Source organism: Schistocerca nitens, chromosome 3 (assembly GCF_023898315.1).
Source record: "Schistocerca nitens isolate TAMUIC-IGC-003100 chromosome 3, iqSchNite1.1, whole genome shotgun sequence".
Taxonomy (NCBI): domain Eukaryota; kingdom Metazoa; phylum Arthropoda; class Insecta; order Orthoptera; family Acrididae; genus Schistocerca; species Schistocerca nitens.
Window position 1 is genome coordinate 794,338,637 of NC_064616.1, and position 20,934 is coordinate 794,359,570.

At 43.8% G+C, this 20,934-nt stretch overlaps 1 non-coding gene across 1 annotated transcript; it reads left to right on the forward strand.

Moving 5' to 3' along the window:
* Positions 1-2,461: 2,461 nt before the first annotated feature.
* Trnad-guc (transfer RNA aspartic acid (anticodon GUC)) lies at positions 2,462-2,536 on the forward strand. Its single transcript has one exon. It is a non-coding gene; the product is annotated as a tRNA-Asp (tRNA).
* Positions 2,537-20,934: the final 18,398 nt, after the last annotated feature.

Below are 20,934 nucleotides of genomic sequence, written 5' to 3' on the forward strand. Positions count from 1 at the left end.
AGTTTTAAGAGATGGAAATTACCAACCATGGTTTAATAACCATCTTAGAAAGCTGTCACGTAAACAAAAAAACTTCACCGCAGATTCAAGAGATCAAAACCTTGCTGACAAACAAAAGCTGAACGAAGCGAAAACGATCGTAAGGTGAGGAATGAAAGATGCGTTCAATGACTTTGAAAGTAAAATTTTTGTCAAACGATCTGAGTAAAAACCGTATGACATTTTGGTCTTATCTAAAGTCAGTAAGCGATTCGAAATCCTCTTTTCTTTCACTCAGTGACCATATGGCACCGAAACGGAAGATAATAGAAGACCGAATTATTGGATTCGGTCTTCCGAAATTATTCCACCGCGAAAGGTCGTAGCACGGTCCTTCCTTACAACCATTCTACGACCGTCGAAATGGCAAATACTGATATAACCGATCGCGGAAAAACAGTCTTTTAGTGGCGGAGAGGAATCGGCACCAGATGAGATGTCATAGGATTGTACGAAGATTAAGCGAAAGAATTTGCGCCCCTGCTAGCAGCAGTTTATCACAGGATCCCTGAAGCAACGAATGGTACCTAGCGACTGAAAAAAAGTGTACGTCATTTCCGTTTTTAAGAAGGGCCGTAGGACAGACACACATAATTATAGACCCACATCGTTGAAGTCTATTTGTTGCATAGTTTACGCTAAATAATTACGATACTTCAGGAGATAGAGAATCTCCGCTATAAAACTCAACATGGATTCCGCAAACAGAGATCTTGCGAAACTCAGCTCACTCTGTACCTCTATGAGATCCACAGCTCTGTAGACAACGGCGCACAGGGTGATTCCGTGTTCCTTGACATCAGGAAGGCATTTGATTCCGTCCCGCACTGCCAGTTAGTGAAAAAATATACGAACTTATCTGCTCTCGGACCATAACTGCTACTGGATTCAAGACCTCCTTACAGACAGAAGTCAACACGTCGCCCTTAAAGGAACAAAATCGAGAGATGTAAAGATAATATCCTGGGTACCACAACGAAGTTTGATAGCACCGTTACTTTTTACAATATATGTAAACTATCGTGTAGAAAGCGTCGGAAGCTGTTTAAGATTGTTCGGATATGGTGCGTTTGTGTATAAGAAAGCAGCAACGACAGAAGACAGTACTGATTTGCAGAAAGACCTGCAGAAGATTAATGAATGGTGCAGGCTCTGGCAGTTCATCCTAAACGTCAATAAACATGACATGTTATGCATTAGTAGAAAAAGAAATCCACTACTATACAAGTACACCATTGATGACAAACTGCTGGAAATAGAATCTTCCATAAAATACCTAGCAGTAACGATCCGAACAAGTAACGATCCGAACGACCTGAAGTGGAATGACCCCATAAAACAAATATTAGGAAAAGCAGATGCCAGACTAAGATTCATAGTTAGAATCTTAAGGAAATGTAGGTCAGCCACGAAGGAAGTGGGTTATAAGGCGCTTGTTCCACCGATTCTTGAGTATTGTTCATCAGTATGGGATCCTTACCATGTACAACTGACAGAAAATTGGAAATTTATAGTAAGGTCTTATGGGACCAAACTGCTGAGGTCATCGATCCCTAAGCTTACACACTGTTTAATCCAAGTTGAACTAACTTACGCTAAGGACGACACACACACACCCATGCCCGAGGCAGGACTCGAACCTCGGATGGGGGGTGGGGGTGGGGGGGGATGCGGGGGGGGGGGGGGGGAGAGAGCCGCGCAGACCATGACAAGGCGCCCCAGACCGCGCGGCTACCACCCGCGGCACTGACAGAAGAGATAGAGAAGATCAAACGGGATGGTTTAGTTGTCGCAAGAGCGTCACGGAGATGGTGAACAAACTCTAGTGTCTGACGTTACAGGAGTGCCGTCCTGCATCACGGGAAGGTTTACTATTGAAATTTCGAGTGAGCACTTTCCGGGAAGAGTCGGACATATTACTTCCTCCCACATATATCTCGCTAAATGACCACGACAAGAAATTTAGAGAAGTTAGAGCTAATACGGAGTGTTACCGACAATCATTTTTTCCCACGCGCCATTCACAGAGTGGAACAGTGTAGGAGTATCAGAGATACCAAAAGCACCCTCCCCCACACACAGTTACCTGGGATTCGGAGAATGATGTAGATGTAGTTTTCTCTGTCAAAAAGTAAAACAAGTGTTCTCATATTCTTCAGTTACTGTTCTTTCTATTTTCGTTTCTCTAGGATCCACTTTCCATTCCCATGTCTTCATTACTTGTTCTATTATGATCGTCTTTCCTCCCCTCTCCCACCACTTCTATTACGTACACTGCTGCCTCTGCCCTCCACTTCAGTCTACCAACCTGCAATTTTTCTTTCCATTTTTTTCATTTTCATGGACGAATATAAGCTTTTTTTTTTCTGATGTACCTACTACTGTTCCCTCTATTTCTATGTATTTGAGTCCATATTGTCCGCCCCCGGTAGCTGAGTGGTCAGCGCGACGGACTGTCAATCCTGAGGGCCCGGGTTCGATTCCCGGCTGGGTCGGAGATTTTCTCCGCTCAGGGACTGAGTGTTGTGTTGTCCTAATCATCATCATTTCATCCCCATTGACGCGCAAGTGGCCGAAGTGGCGTCAAATCGAAAGACTTGCACTCTACCCGACGGGAGGCCCTCGTCACACTCCATTATTATAGTCCATATTAAATGAAAGACTTCTTATTTGTATTGTAATGAACATAATGTAAAACAAACCAACGTAAACAGAAAGTGCGAACTATGGACACCTTGACCGAAAGCTAAGAAGATGTGCTATGAAAATTTCATCTTTACGCGAGCTATTTTCAGTACAGAAAAATAGCCATTCCTGCATATGAAGAATGGTGTGAGCACATAATGGCTGTTTGGCATGTCTAACGGTACTGAAACTTTCCAGGTGGAGATTGTAACACATAACAACGTCAGGACTGGCACGTGCACCTTATCGTTATCTTTAGGACTTTGAGGATAGGCATGAGGATGCACCTTACCGACAGATCACAAAATCCAATGTCTCTAAAACGAGTGGTGATGACATATATTCAGAACATCAGTGTGGTAAAAGAGTAGGCGCGAAGCTTTTCAGAAAGACAACACGAGAAATCCCCAGAATTGTACCACTGACTGACGCACAGACGGATGACGGCAACTGAAATACGTGAAGGGGTTACAGTCAGAGTGGCACCACGAACCGGCCAGAACAAATTACTGATATCTAGTTTGAGGTCTCTAATTATAATGCGTCGCTTACTACGGAGGACATAGACTTACACTGTACAGAGCCACCTGCCGCATTGAGTGGCATTATGTGGTGATTAGCATGTCCACAACGTTTGATACATACCGACAGGTGTTTCGCAGTGTGCTGAAGGTAGCTTCTGTTTGATGTCAACGTGTCTGTAGATGACCTAATGAAGTTCATACAAAGCAGCTATTCTCGAGATCCACGCCTCTCCAACTTGTGCAGTCACCGTGTGGGGGAGCTATAGGATATGTCAGCAGGACTGGATTGACAGTTGTTGAAAGGAGGTTCAATGCCCTTCACGAGCAGTGTACACAATGGCAAATTCCAACCGGATGACCCAAGGCCACCACAAACGCCTTGAGGCATGTGCGGGTCCTTTGCTGGACTGATAGAGCATGTATGGGATGCGATGGTAAGACGAGTACTTTGATACCTAGCTCCGGCCACAAGTCTTCACGAAGCGACACAGCATGTGTTTGTAAGAAATTCCTCAAGGTGACATTCGGAAGCTGTTCGCTTCCACGCCACTACGAATACAAGTGCCCTTGCGGGGCACAACTCGCACTGATTTTTATTACGGACTTCATTCCAAATACAATTAAGGTTTAATTATTATGTTATGTGATTAGTGTGTCCAAAACGTTTGATACATATCGATAGGTGTTTAGTAGCGTAAAGCTTGCCTTTTCCGTGATTCTACACTACTGGCCATTAAAATTGCTACACCAAGAAGAAATGTAGATGATAAACGGGTATTCTTTGGACAAACATATTATATTAGAACTGACATGTGATTACATTTTCACGCAATTTGGGTGCATAGATCCTGAGAAATCACTACCCAGAACAACCACCTCTGGCCGTAATAACGGCCTTGATAGGCATTGGCATTGAGTCAAAAAGAGCTTGGATGGCGTGTACAGGTACAGCTGCCCATGCAGCTTCAACACAATACCACAGTTCATCAAGATCAGTGACTCGCGTATTGTGACGTGCCAGTTGCTCTGCCACCATTGACCAAACGTTTTCCATTGGTGAGAGATCTGGAGAATGTGCTGGCCAGGGCAGCAGTCGAACATTTTCTGTATCCAGAAAGGCCCGTACAGGACCTGCAACATGCGGTTGTGCATTATCCCGCTGAAATGTAGGGTTTCGCAGGGATCGAATGAAGGGTAGAGCCACGGGTCGTAACACATCTGAATGTAACGTCCACTGTTCAAAGTGCCTTCAATGCCAACAAGAGGTGACCGAGACGTGTAACCAATGGCACCCCATACCATCACGCCGGATGATACGCCAGTATGGCGATGACGTATACGCGCTTCCAGTGTGCGTTCACCGCGATGTCGCCAAACACGGATGCGACCATCTTGATGCTGTAAACAGAACCTGGATTCATCCGAAAAAATGACGTTTTGCCATTCGTGCACCCAGGTTCGTCGTTGAGTACACCATCGCAGGTGCTCCTGTCTGTGATGCAGCGTCAAGGGTAACCGCAGCCATGGTCTCCGAGCTGATAGTCCATGCTGCTGCAAACGTCGTCGAACTGTTCGTGCAGATGGTTGCTATCTTGCAAACGTCCTCATCTGTTGACTCAGGGATCGAGACGTGGCTGCACGATCAGTTACAGCCATGCGGATAAGATGCCTGTCATCTCAACTGCTAGAGATACGAAGCCGCTGGGATCCAGCACGGCGTTTCGTATTACCCTCCTGAACCTACCGATTCCATATTCTGCTAACAGTCATTGGAGCTAGACCAACGCGAGCAGCAATGTTGCGATACGATAAACCGCAATGGCGATAGGCTACAATCCGACCTTTAACAAAGTCGGAAACGTAATGATACGCATTTCTCCTACTTACACGAGGCATCACAACAACGTTTCACCAGGCAACGTCGGTCAACTGCTGTTTGTATATGAGAAATCGGTTGGAAACTTTCCTCATGTCAGCACGTTGTACGTGTCGCCACCGGCGCCAACCTTGTCTGAATGCTCTGAAAAGCTAATCATTTGCTTATCACAGCATCTTCTTCCTGTCGGTTAAATTTCGCGTATGTAGCACGTAATCTTCGTGGTGTAGCAATTTTAATGGCCAGTAGTGTATGTAGAATGCCTGTTTATGCGTAGGAGTGGGCCTTATGGTCCTCATCATGGCAGGATTAATAAGTCAATATACAAACGTATAGCTAAACCTTCGTCTGATACAACGTAATGTCGTTTTTCTTATAACATAGTAGTGAATGTAATTATTCACTGTAATCATTTTGTTGTTACTGCAAACACACCATCGAGGATAATTAATGGCATACGTTTACCATTAATGAGCGGCAGTGGCGGATAGCGAAGTCGTCCACTGCGTCGCATCTTTTTCACTGGGTCCCCACTTGCTTCTGCAGAACACTGACGAAATCGTATAACCCGAATGAGCATTTCGGTCCTTTATGAATCCGACGTAATAGCCTCGTGTTGCACACTCTATCACAAGTCACGTCCTCTCCTAATGCTGTTTAATTCTGAAATTCTGCGTTTATTTGCGATTTGGGGCTATTCACGGTGTAATGTGTGGAGAATATGAAGAATTCGGATGAACGGTTGAAACGTCCCCTTTGAAAAATTTATACATGACTGTGCTTAAACTGACACACAATATTTTTAGCGCAACGCAATCTGACTTTCAAAAATCCGTACAAAAGAATGGCCCTGACTAACATTAACCTATACGTTTCACAAATCATTTACCTCACAAAAATCTTGGTTACTCGAACTACTGCAATACAGCGAGCGCCACTACTGCCAGCTAAATAAAAGATTCAAACTACTGAAGGCAGTAACTACTGATAGGCATAGTTATCAAATGAAAGATTTTTATAGAGAACAAACAATGTATTTACCTTAATAGTGTTCAAAAGTCATAATATATATATCAGTCCATGAATCCAATATTACAAATTTACTCTTTCTGCTGGACACACGTCCAGATCGTCCACTTTCAAAATTCCGCCATCCTTCTCCCCACATCTACCACTGCTGGCGGCTCACCTCCAACTGCGCAACGCTACGCGCTGTTAACATCCAGCTGCCCAACACTACAATGGCCAACAACAATGCAAACCAGCCACAGGCTGCACACAGCACAGCCAGTGATTTTCATACAGAGCGCTACGTGGCGTTACCAATATAAAAACCTAAACAGCCTACTTACACGGTCAGTTCAACAGATATCCAAGAGGATCAAAGAAATCCTCATTCAAACCGGGGCACTTCCCAGAACTTCAAAGCCAATAATAATTTTACCTGTGTAAATACGTGACTGATTACAACATTACATCACAGTGTGATAATTGCTATTTCCCTCTACAAGAACATTGATAGCGTGGTTTTCACACAGAGCATCAGAATTCGTATATGTTATCTTGTTTTTTCCCTTAAAACTTACACATTCGTATTACATTTGTGAGAACCCAAAGATTATTCTATAATCACAGAAACATTAGAAAATAATATGCTGTGATTCTGAAGGTCTGAAGAATTACCAACAGTCTTTGTAAAAATAAAACTGTGGAAAACGCCTTTAAGAACGAAAACTTTTGGCACACTGAACTGTACCCGTAGAATAAATACAGCACAGGGTGTGCACTCAGGACACGACCATGGTTCAGATATTCGGTCCCAGCGTAGCGAATTCCCCAACTGTGGCTTTCGTGAGATTGTTTACTGTCGCGTAGCTGCTTGTGCAACTCGTCATTGTTCCCAGCAAAACTCTGCGTTGTAAGTGCAATGAATTCGATAAAACGTGATTATGCGCTAAATAACAATTAGATACTTTCTCCTTCTCACTCTTATCCGTCATTATTTTTGTTTTTGATTGCAGTAAGTGGAACTAGCAGACTCGGGAACTTCGCACACCGCAACACCGCGTTCTGACAGATGTATGATAGATAGTCATCCCTAAAGAAGAGGTTCGGAAATAAACTATAAAAGTGACTCAGCTTGTTTATTCTGAAGTAATATACAACTCATCAACAGTTTTAGAGTTTCAGACCTGTTGTTCACGTGTGTGGCACGGTACACTTTATTTTTCTGTATTATACAATCCAGTCTGCGTTATTGCGAATATTTTCGTACACTATTCAAATTTTTCCATCTTATGTTTGTAAACGCGTTTGTTTTGTGGGCACTACATATACAAAACATGCATTTAAAAATTTAATTGTGAACACCAGATGAAACTTATGAAATACGCACGCAAATGTACTGGACTGCATAGGAGAACAAAGTATAGCTGACCCATGGCACAAGTGTAAAGAAGAAACCACGGAAGAAACTTCAAGAAAGTAATATGCGAAACGCGTATAGTGGACTGTAAAGGTCATTCTACTCGTATTTAGCCGCATAGACGAACCATGGAGAGTAAGAAGATATTGATAATTTTTCACAATGTTCTCTGCTAATGTCATAGCAGTTCTTTTATCGAACAACTAAACCAGCAAATTACACATAACCGCAGAGTGAATTTTAATTTGTACTCCATTCTTAATTTATTTAATTATATAAAGCATTTCGTGTCTCGACTAAGGCACCATAAAAACGTTTCTTTTTAACTTGAATCAGTCATAATCACATAAATAACTCGGGACTAGAATAGTGGTAATATTTATGGAGCAGTATGGGTGCCTCTTTCTGCTAGGTGTCAATACTTCACTGACCTTTGATCGCTATTAACATTGATATATATATTTCAAATTTACGCAATTCACAACCGCGCTAAAAACATGAAAAACTGTAAATTTGTTATATTTTTGTGACTCTAACCCCATAACCATGTTCCACGACCACAGTTACGATTAATAATATTTTTTTCGAATGTGTTATACGGAGTATAACAACAAAATTAAATGACGATGCCAGTTAACTGAAAAATTCAGAGTTTACCCTGTTGTTCTGATTAAGGACGAACATCCAAAGCACCACTATTTTGCTACACCACGCCTGCTGTTACTATCAACAACACAATTTTTGTATGAGTTGTAAAATGTATGACCGTAAAATTGTAAACTGATGCGAAATAATTGAAAAATATGAAATATTGTACTGTTCTTGTGACCTACGTAGGACTCACAGTTCAGGAATGATAGTGTTCCCCTCGAAATCCTGTTTGTGGTGACAGACTGATGTGTAGCGTAGTTCCTAGGTGTAGATTAGGTTGAAGGTGAAAATTTGGTTGTGAGTTAATGAAGGAAACAAATGCAATTTCAAAATAAGCATCTGAAGCATAGCACGAAGTTCACGTTTGTTCTACATCTAACGAACTTTTCATTGTACATTAGCAAAACTGAAATGGAGATTAAGTAAAGCTATATTACATTATTAGAAAAATCTCCGACGAGTTCTTTCGTGCATATTATGTACGTATGCAGTACGTCAATTACGAAAAGTTGAAAAGGGGAGTACTACGTGGACACCCACGAAATTAATAACACGCAACAAACTGATGAGGCTGTGGAGGCTCTTACTACTGCCGTCCAATGTGCAATGACTGACGCCATTCTATGGACAACACACAAAAAAAAACTCAATGGCCCTGCCCCAGGAAATCCTGGGCCTTATCTCAATGAGGAACCGTCTCAGGAGAACTCGTAACGTACCAGGCGCCCATTCTGTAAACTGCACGTCAACAGACACCAGGGTATAATACGGGACAAAATACAAACATTTCTAAACGAACAATGGGGACAGAAACTCGCAGGGCTAGATACCACACGTCCTAACGTGTGGAAGTTAGCCAAACACTTCACAAGGGAGAAACATTACATTTTCACTCCACAAGGACCAGACGGCCCAGCTTACTCCGCGACGGAGAAGGCAGAGATTATGGCCACAACACTTGCAGCGTCTTGCATGCCGAATCTGGCTCCTTCAGATCCGGTATTCACACTTTAAAGGTGCCAGGAGGTTACACGACTTGTAGCCCAGCCCACGCGCGACGAAATTAGACGCACTAGCACAAATGAGATTACATGGGCTATCAAGCATACCAACGCTAGGAAATCCCCTGGGCCTGATGGCATTAAAAGCCGTGTCCTCCAGGAGTTTACGGATAGACCCGTAGAATACCTTGCACACACAACGAATGCCATCCTAAAACACCAACACTTCCCTGACTTTTGGAAAGCGGCCAAGGTCCTGATGTCCAGGAAGCCAGGGAAAGATCACTCCCTCCCACAAAATTACCGACCCATCAGTCTGCTGTGCTCGCTCAGCAAGATTGTTGGGAAGATAATATTAAAACGCATCACTAGGCACTGCATCGCCAATGACACCGACCGGAGTAATTCGGCTTTAGGAATCACCACTCAATAATACAACAACTCCTCCGCGTAGTCGAACATATTACACATGGCTACAACATGAATAAAGCCACAGGGGCCCTGTTCCTGGACATCGAAAAAGCTTTCGACCGTCTTTGGCCAACGGCCTTACACGCAAACTAAGCGAAGCTGGTTTCCCGGGCGGATTCTTACGTCTCATACATTCATATCTCGCGAACAGATGTTTCAACACTGACGTGCAGGGCAAACAATCGACAACTCGGTATCCAAGCTGGGGTACCCCATGAAGCATGCTAGGGCCCATCTTGTTCAACCTGTACATTAACGACTTCCCAGCAACACAAAACACGACGTTAGCCGTCTACGCTGATGGTTCAGCCATCCTTGGGCGAGACTGGAAACAGTCGAACATTAATTCACGAATACAGACGGCACTCAGTCCTGCCGAGCCTTGGTTGGAACAGTAGACAGAAAACACTACATACACACCCAAAACGTTTCCGAGAGAAAGTCAGATATCTCGGTGTCTGGCTGGACCGGAAACGTACATGGGAGGGATTGGGGGGGGGGGGGGGGGGGGGGGGGCACAACGAATACGTTGCCAACAGACCGCACGAGAAGCTCAAACAACTCTACCCGATGCTTACCAGGGAGAGCACACTGAATAGGAGGGTGTCGAGGTCCATATACATGACACTGATAAGACCTCTGATGACGTACGCAGCTCCCGTCTGGGGATATGCAGCTCCTACACGCCTGCGCCGCCTGCAGTTCATACAGAACAAAGTGCTACGCATCATCAGCAACGCTCCACGCTACACACGCACCGTGGATCGTCACAATAAATATCGCCTTGAAACCATCAAGGAAGTACTCAAAAAAAAAAAAAAAAAAAAAAAAAACACGCCACACGACTATGCAGGAACTCGAGACACACTAACAATCCTTTCATCTTTACTCTGAGAAACTATGATCACAATCATAGGTGGAAGCATAAGCGACCAAAGACACTACTAGCTAGGGCGTAACCACCTATACGCTGACATACGCCGACAAGCGACAAACGTCGGCAAGCCCCTGCATATCAGCAACGTTGACTGGATTTACCAGCTGCTATTAAGACCGACCAACAGGCTACAGCAGGGAAACCGACGAGCTCGCCCACTGACGCACAAACAAATTACCAACATCACCGTGCACTGTGCATCTGATATATGGCCTATCGGACACAAAACAATGATGACCCTAAATGTTACAGGTATGCTGAAGCTGACCGAGAGATCAACACCGGCACCGAGCGGCAGCCGCCGAGTAACAGCACCGCACAACGTCAGAGGTATCGACATGCATCATACCTATCACGAACTCAAAGCCTACCCTTGCATGACCTGTCACAGGCATCAAGACATCCGCTACTGCTCTTACTACCCGACCTATCGCAGAGGTTTTTTTACCTTGGCTCTTGCCTTGGCACTTTGTTTCCTCTGCCCGTCCAACCGCTACCCTTCGTTCGACTTTCGACCCAATCTATCTCCAGATGGACGCGTATTAATGGTTAACCTTAACCAGACGTACGCAAACATCGCAGTACCCATATCCCGCGACACCTCACTTTAGTGAAAACTAACCCTTATGCAGACCTTTTGAGTTGGCCAACATGTCGGTGTGGGCGTGGAGGGGCTCCACCTCTTTGAAAGAAAAAAAAAAAACTACGTAACTCTTAATAGACCCACACTGCGGTGCTACTATTTTACTGCAGTACAGTGTTTTTACCTTTGATAGCACAGGGTGTTTCACAGATTCATCCGATTTCGCAAGACTGTACCTTCTACATGAATCAAGTCATAAACTTGGGGAAAACACCATCCGATTGTACAATTGCATATTTTTTACAAGGGTCCTCAGCTCGTGGTCTCGCGGTCGCGTTCTCGCTTCCCGAGCACGGGATCCTGGGTTCGATTCCCGGCGGGGTCAAGTATTTTCCCTTGCCTCCAAATGACTGGGTGTTTGTGTTGTCCTCATCATTTCATCATCATTCATGAAAGTGGAGAGATTGGACTGAGCAAAGGTTGGGAATTTGTACGGGCGCTGACAACAGCGCAGTTGAGTCAAACTCCTCCCTCACTTTCGCGAGCTTGTTTGGAATTACTGCTTTCACTGCTTTTGCTATATCGCGTCGAATTTCAACCGACGTTATTAGAAGAGGGGGCACATCCCGTATAATTAGGTGACGCTGGAATCTCATGCTGTAATGCGAGATTCGTACGCCAATCCATCGCTGAGGTGGCTCATCGGTTAGAAATTCTCTTAATGTAGGATCCACTGCAGCTGTGCTTAGTCCCGCTGAAAACCCAAATTTTCGGCATGCTCTCGCTATCGTAGAAGAAGTCAGATCAGCAAAATACCCAGGAAACCGATTCCTGTAAACGTTTCTCCACGAAAAAGAACTGGCCGTAGTTCTTATCCGGAAAAAGAGCTCAATATACACGAAGTTTTGGAAAGTCTCCGCCGTCCTCGACTGTGATACGTGGCTGCTTTGTTTCCTATATTCTTCAGTTATGGTGGTTCATGTTTCAACCTAAATGAAACACAGCCTCGACATTAAACACTAACTGTGAAAAGAAAAACCTCTATGAGGTTTTCGTAAGAGTTACGTAATCGTTCTCTCCCGTATTTTTCATAGGTGATGTACGATATATGCAGATATCGCTGATACGAAGGACTGACATCGAGATCAACCGAAATCGATATGTTCATTACGTTAATCGTAAGTGCTAAATCTGTCGGAACACTTTCCGCAGTCGTTCACAACGAATCGAAACATATGACTTGCAGATAAGCAAAAAAGTCAACAACTTTCAACCATCATCAACGATGTTTCTCTAGAGCCAGCAACTGTCTCAATAACGTTTTACATAAAAAAACGTACTGCACTAATAAGTTTTTTTCATAGGAAACGACGCGTTTCAGTAGTTTATTCCAATTTTCAGGTACTGTAGCAGTTTACATTGTTACTGTAAGTGATGTCAGTGTATGTCTTGTTCCGATTCTGTTGTCGCGTAGTCCTTTTATGGCCTTAAACTATAGTGCCTCCTCCATTACTCAGAAACGTTCATATACGCAAACCATGACGGTGCAGCCACTACGATTTAACATAAAGAACACAGTGTGATAGATAACCACACTTGAAAATAGGAATGAATTACTGAAACGTGTCGCGCTAGGGACGAAAACCCGCGACTAGTGTGGTAGTACAATACAGTACTTACCTGGTGCGGCAGCAGGACGACGCGTCGCGCCATGGGCTGTGCTGTGACTGCGCCGTTGTTTCCCTTCCGCCTTCCTGTGGCGCGCTTATCGCCCGCAGCACGCTGCCGGGCGCTCGCTGCCAGCTGTTCCTCGCGTTATTACGACCGCCTAGAACCACACCTGCTGAGTCAGCGCGCCCGCCACCAATTCCCGACGACACATTGCGTTGTACGCGTACCTTACACAGGATTTGTAGCTACTGTGAAGCAGGCAAGGATCCAGGAATCGCTCACAGTTTGTTAACTTGTAGGTGACATGTCAGAACCATTTCTCATCAAATCCAGTGTTCGGCAGGGCGACAGTCGACCGGCCCGATGATGGGGTGGGGATGGGGGAGGGGCATAATCCCCGAGGCCAAATCCTCATGGGGGACCGAAGTCTCAAGGGCTCGGATAACACAGGGTGCAAATTTGGTAAATAGCACCCTGCTATTGTAAAATAAATTTTCTATTATACACTACTAGCAATTAAAATTGCTACACCACGAAGATGACGTGCTACAGACGCGAAATTTAACCGACAGGAAGAAGATGCTATGATATGCAAATGATTCGCTTTTCAGAGCATTGGCTCTGAGCACTATGGGACTTAACACTTCAGAGCATTCACACAAGGTTGGCGCCGGTGGCGACACCTACAACGTGTTGACATGAGGAAAGTTTACAACCGATTTCTCATACACAAACAGCAGTTTACAGGCGTTGCCTGGTGAAACGTTGTTGTGATGCCTTCTGGAAGGAGGAGAAATGCGTGCCATCACGTTTCCGACTTTGATAAAGGTCGGATTGTAGCCTATCGCCATTGCGGTTTATCGTATCGCGACATTGCTGCTCGCGTTGGGCGAGATCCAATGACTGTTAGCAGAATATGGAATCGGTAGGTTCAGGAGGGTAATACGGAACGCCGTGCTAGATCCCAACGACCTCGTATCACTAGCAGTCGAGATGACAGGCATCTTATCCGCATGGCTGTAACGGATCGTGCAGCCACGTCTCGATCCCTAAGTCAACAGATGGGGACGTTCGCAAGACAATAACCATCTGCACGAACAGTTCGACGACGTTTGCAGCACCATGGACTATCAGCTCGGAGACCATGACTGCGGTTATCCTTGACGCTGCATCACAGACAGGAGCGCCTGCGATGGTATGCTCAACGACGAACCTGGGTGCACGAATGGCAAAACGTCATTTTTTCGGATGAATCCAGGTTCTGTTTACAGCATCATGATGGTCGCATCCGTGTTTGGCGACATCGCGGTGAACGCACATTGGTAGCGTGTATTCGTCATCGCCATACTGGCGTATCACCCGGCGTGATGGTATGTGGTGCCATTGGTTACACGTCTCGGTCACCTCTTGTTCGCATTGACGGCACTTTGAACTGTGGACGTTACATTTCAGATGTGTTACGACTCGTGGCTCTACCCTTCATTCGATCCATGCGAAACCCTACATTTCCGTAGGGTAATGCCCAACCGCATGTTGCAGGTCCTGTACGGGCCTTTGTGGATACAGAAAATGTTCGACTGCTGCCCTGGCCAGCACATTCTCCAGATCTCTCACCAATGGAAAACGTCTGGTGAATGGTGGCAGAGCAACTGGCTCGTCACAATACGCCAGTCACTACTCTTGATGAACTGTGGTATCGTGCTGAAGCTGCATGGGCAGCTGTACCTGTACACGCCATCCGAGCTCTGTTTGACTCAATGCCCAGGCGTATCAAATGGTTCAAATGGCTCTGAGCACTATGGGACTTAACATCTATGGTCATCAGTCCCCTAGAACTTAGAACTACTTAAACCTAACTAACCTAAGGACATCACACAACACCCAGCCATCACGAGGCAGAGAAAATCCCTGACCCCGCCGGGAATCGAACCCGGGAACCCGGGCGTGGGAAGCGAGAACGCTACCGCACGACCACGAGATGCGGGCGCCCAGGCGTATCAAGGCCGTTATTACGGCCAGAGATGGTTGTTCTGGGTACTGATTTCTTAGGATCTATGCACCCAAATTGCGTGAAAATGTAATCACATGTCAGTTCTAGTATAATATATTTGCCCAACGAATACCTGTTTATGATCTGCATTTCTTCTTGGTGTAGCAATTTTAATGGCCAGTAGTGTATAATAAATAAAAGATTATTACTCCTGCATCAGCATGACCAATCTAGCTCTTCCTTTCCACTTCATTTCTTTAGTTTTATGAGTCGTACGGGCCAGCTGCATAGAATGCTATTTTGTGTTTAATCTTGAATTTACTACATTTTCTTTAGAAATCACGCATTAACACCATCTTCTACAATTCTGTTTCGTGTTAATGTTGTATGCACTATATTTTCTTTAGATATCGTTCACTAAAACAACCTTGCATGGAGTCGAAAATGTGCTTTCTTCTTGAAAATCCTAACAAAAAATTTCCCCAACAAATGTACACGGTAACAGTTGTGAAACGTTGTTATAATTTGATAGGTTTGCCAGCAGCATTCAAAGATAAGGCACTTCTGATTCCATCATAAGGTGATTTTACTCGAAAAACGAGTATACAGAAAATATTTTGCATTCTACAGTAAACACAAAATAAAATATTCCTGTTTGTAGATAGTCGTCCTGGGAAAACAGTAAAAGTGAAGAAATGGACTGACGTGAGAGACGTACATTGGACATGTTGATACTTGTTCGTCCGTAGAATAGCCAACTCACATGGGAACTCTCACGTTACTTGACATTATTTCTTGGGCAACGACGGTCGTCCTTCAGACTCAGCTCAGAAAATTGGAGATGCAAATAATTGAAATTTCCTCGGAATATAACAGCTCCTAAATCACTATGATCCATTTCCTGTAAAACACATTGGCAGTGTCATAGCCCAACAAAAACATGGAAAGCAGTTACAAGAGCATTATCTGTCAAATTTATTTCTAGCTGTGCCCATCATGTCTTGGGTGCCATCTTGGAAGAGAGAGAAAATGAGAAGTATTATTCCAATTATTATTGATGCAACTCCTGATTCAAATCATATTGAACAAACAATATTCATCTTGCGTTATATTTACTTCAATAACGAAACTGATGAATATGAAATAAATGAACGGGTTTTGGAATTCATGTACTGTAATCAGAAAGCGAGAGTTGCTATTGCACATTTAATTGCACTAGCACTTGTGAAACACTGAGTTCCTATTTGTTAATGCTGCGGACAAGGTTGTGATAACCGAAGGAATATTAGAGAATCTTACAAAGCAGTTCAGACATATTTTCTTCAGTGCAATCTTCCTGCAAAATTTTCCGTGCGTACTTGTGATAGTATTATATTGAGTTTATGCACGAGAGTTGTCATAAAGCAGATACTTTTTCAGAGAGAGTCAACTTCTTTACAACTTTCCATAACATTTTTCTGGGTTTTTGACAGCATTGTCAATATATAAAACTACCGGCGTTTCGACCATTTTTGTTGCCAGTGGTTATGGGATAAAACTAATAGATAAAACTATGGCGACAAAGAATTAAGGGCATAGAGGAGAGCAGGGGGAAGCACAAAATATCGCTCTATTATCAGATATTCAACGGGTGGTCAAAATTCTCCGCCGAGCATGCATCAAGCAGATCTTTCAAAGTAGCAACAGAATAAAAGACGTTCTTTGCCCAACGAAAGATGCAGTTGACAAACCACATGCTACTAGAGTTACGAAATCAGGTGCGAATGTGGAGTAGTGTATGTAGGCGAGATGGGGCGGCCCATCAGCACACGGATATCTGAACACGAAAGACGTATCCGACTAAGACAACACACCAAGTCAGCGGTGGCAGAACACCAAGATGAGTGCGGCAAACAAATTGATTTTGGTGAAGCTCGCGTACTAGCGAAACAGCTTCTTACTTTCAGGAGGAAGACTAGAGAGGCAATAGAAATAGCCAAGCGACCCGCCAATGTGAAGAGAGAAGACAGATATCGACTTCCGACGTCTTGGCTGCCAGCAATTACAGCGTTTCAGGACGACAGCTCACGGGAAGGTATACACACAGGCGCGCGGGGTACAGTAGCGGCCGTAGGTACACTCGTGGACAAAACGAGCGAGGCCCCTGGCCTTTTCGTTATGCTGATCCACACAACTTTAAAGTCTGCTACACAGCGTTAACAGGCAAGGCGACGAAGTGTTACCAACATACCATGCACAGACGTGAAATTGAAAAACTATTCGAACTTTGTCAGACTGATTCCAATCATGTGTAAGATTATATTAATGCTGATTTGTGTGTTAAACACAACACGTAAATATAAGATATACATGAAAGAAGAAACACTTATTTGTATGAACTGTACTAATAAAAATGGATTTCAGCTTATCGAGATAACATAACTCTTTTAGCAAGACAAAGTACCCCAAATCGTTACGAATTAGCAAAATATTATGCGCATTCGGTCGCGAAACGGTCTGTGTCAAGGTTCAGACCAGTCATACTAGATTACCATTGCTGACCTACCATTAAAGTATGCAAATTTAGCAATGCGTGAAGATTCATAACGAAATGCAGTAAAAATCATTCAGTGCCACACTGAATTCAATTCAATTATTGACAGAAGCGGAAAAAGTAGCCAGTAACGAGTATGAAATTCTACAAGAGTATCATATCGACATCCACAGGACGTCAGTACAGGATAAAGGTACTGGGGGCACGAGAATTTCTTAAAATTACTTTACTGATAGTGTATCTGCCTAAATCGAGATTAGAACCGAAAACAAACCAGACCGCCCTTCTAGTAGTAAACACCTTTCACTAAGCTAGCAGACAACCCAGGCAAACAGCCCTTTATTATTACCCCAGACATGATAAAGCGGGCAATTTCACAATGAAAATGGCAAAATGATGTGCAGTTTCTGTTGCATAGAGCTTTGTGGACTCAAAAACATGAATTTTCTACCTTTATGTCACCGCTCATATGACAATCACTGGGGGTGTTTATCGAAACAACAAAATACTGTTATTAGCGAGTAAATTTAGTAGGATAATTCTGCACCACCCCAGGAAATAAACGGCGACATAGCTGCCAAACGTATTCTGCAATGTTTCGAATTCTCCATTAGACTCTCCACAGCCAGAAAACGTTCATTAGCCGAACTGTTTCTTAAGCTAGCTACCAGTGGGAATACTCGCACTTCTAAAACGCGGTGGCATTAATACTGGGATCTGGATTACCACGTGTATAGGCAAATGGATTTTATTTGCATTCCTGTAAACGTGATTTGGATCGAAAGCGTAGTTACGATTAATATGCTGATGTATCGACTGCAACTAGAACATTTCGAATAAAGAGTAGGGGGAATTATTTATGCGGCACTGATCTTCAGTAACTGTCGTAGCTATTTTCACCGTTAGGATTTCGTCACCTAAATCGGTAAAAATGGAACCCTACTAGTCTCACTTTCTTGACCGGCTATCTGTCTACCAAAGCCTTAACATCCGGTTACCTCGAGTACGGGTAGACATAATAAGCAGAAATATCGCACTTCCTGCGGTATACTGTCCCTTGGTGGTGCAAAAATGTGAGCTTTTATGTCAACGCAATATGATGATACGACCCTTTAAGTAAAGAAAATTTACACAAAAGGTCAAAAAATGGCTCTAAGAACTATGTGATCAAACTGCTTAATTCATCAGTCCCCTATACCTAGAACTACTTACATCTACCTAACCTAAGGACATCACACACGTCCATGCCCGAGGTAGGATTCCAACCTGTGACTGAAGCAGCCGCACGGTTCGTGACTGAAGCGCCTAGAACCGCTCGGCCACCGCACCCGGCCCAGCCTTTTTTACCTCGTGTATAATTATAATATATTCTGCCTAGTGAGGATAAACTGTATTCGCCAGCAACTCAGATCGTTTTATCAGGGAACTTTTACGAAGCTACATTCAAATTTTGTTTGAAGTCGTCTGCAATATCCACACTAACCTAGGAACGTCGTATGCGGTATCCACTTCTGAAGACGCTGGCAGTTACTGCAGTACCATAACAAGTAGTTAAGAATTTATTGTTATTGGTCCTTTATTTCAGTATCAATTTAACGCACCTAGGTGTTTGTCTATGGCTGATAATAATGAACAAAAAATCAATAAACAGCAAAGAACTTCGATGTTCAAATCAAATGTAACTCACATGTCGCAATTACAACATAATTTCGTTGTTACATCTACATGACTACATCTACAGGATTTCTTTGCAATCCAGACTTACGTGCCTGGCAGAGGATTCATCGAACCACCTTAGGACTATTTCTCTACCGTCCCACTCTTTAACAGCCCTGAATTACATTATTATTATGGTCATTTCTTCCTGTGTAAGTTCACGAGGAAATAATGTTTTGGCATTCAGAACAGATGTTGGTGATCTAAATTTCGTGAAAAGATCTCGCGGCAAAGAAAACCTCTTTTGGTTCCATGAATGTCACCCCAATTCGCTTATCAAATCTGGGACTCTCTCTCCCCTATTTCTTGACATTACGAATCCTGCTACCGTTCCTTGGACGTTTTTTGCGTGCACCATTTCGTCAATCACGTCTGTCAAGGATCCCATACCGCGCAGGAATACGATAGCAGTGGACGGACAAACGTAGTGTAGGCAGTGTTTTCAGTAGACCTGTTGCGTATTCTTAGAGTGCGGCCAATAAAACGCAGTCATTCGTTTGCCTTCCCCACAAAAGTATGTTGCTGGCTTAATCATGTCTGGGGTAATAATAGAGGGCTGTTTGCCTGGGATGTCTGCTAGCATAGTGAAAGGTGTTTGCTACTGAAAGGGAGGTCTGGTTTGTTTTCGGTTCTAATCTCGATTTAGGCAGATAGACTATCAGTAAAGTAATTTTAAGAAATTCTCGTGCCCCCAGTACCTTTATCCTGTACTGACGTCCTGTGGATGTCGATATGATACTCTTGTAGAATTTCATACTCGTTACTGCCTACTTTTTCCGCTTCTGTCAATAATTGAATTGACTTCAGTGTGGCACTGAATGATTTTTACTGCATTTCGTTATGAATCTTCACGCATTGCTAAATTTGCATACTTTCATGGTAGGTCAGTAATGGTAATCCAGTATGATTGGTCTGAACGTTGACACAGACCGTTTCGCGGCCGAATGCGCATAACATTTTGCTAACACGTAACGATTTGGGGTACTTTGTCTTACTAAAACAGTTATGTTATCTCGATAAGCTGTATTTCATTTTTATTTTTACAGTTCATACTAATTAGCGTTTCGTCTTTCATTTATACCTTGGAAGGTAGGAGACGAGGTACTGGCAGAAGTAAAGCTGTGAGTACCGGGCGTGAGTCGTGCTTCGGTAGCTCAGTTGGTAGAGCACTTGCCCGCGAAAGGCAAAGGTCCCGAGTTCGAGTCTCGGTCGGGCACACAGTTTTAATCTGCCAGGAAGTTTCATTTATACCTTATATTTACGTGTTGTGTTTACACATAAATCAGCATTAATATGGTCTTACACATGATTGGAATCAGTCTGACAAAGTTCGAATAGTTTTTCAATTTCACGCCTGTGCATAGTATGTTGGTAGCACTTCGTCGCCTTGCCTCTTATGGTGTGCGGATCAGCATAACGAAAAGGCGAGGGGTCTCGCTCGTTTTGTCCATGACTGTACATCAGTACTGGCGCGTCTCAGCCGGCGCTATAAAGCAGGAAAACAACGCCACGTCACAATTGCCACCAGGTTTTCCATTCGTCGATCTCCACCAATCACAAGCAGCAATGCAAACACCAATCAGAACGTCGCTTTTCCACCAATAATGAACTTCTAATATCCCCCCCCCCCTTCATCCTTAACAACCTATCAGAATCAGATAACAGCCACGTCTGCAGGTATATAAGAAACAAAGTTTTCTCATTTGGCAGTAAACAAAAACACCCTGAAGAAGGTCACTCGCAACTGTCCGAAACGTCAGTAGTTTTAAATATGGCTAATGCGGTCACAAAGCCGGCCGCGGTGGTCTCGCGGTTCTAGGCGCGCAGTCCGT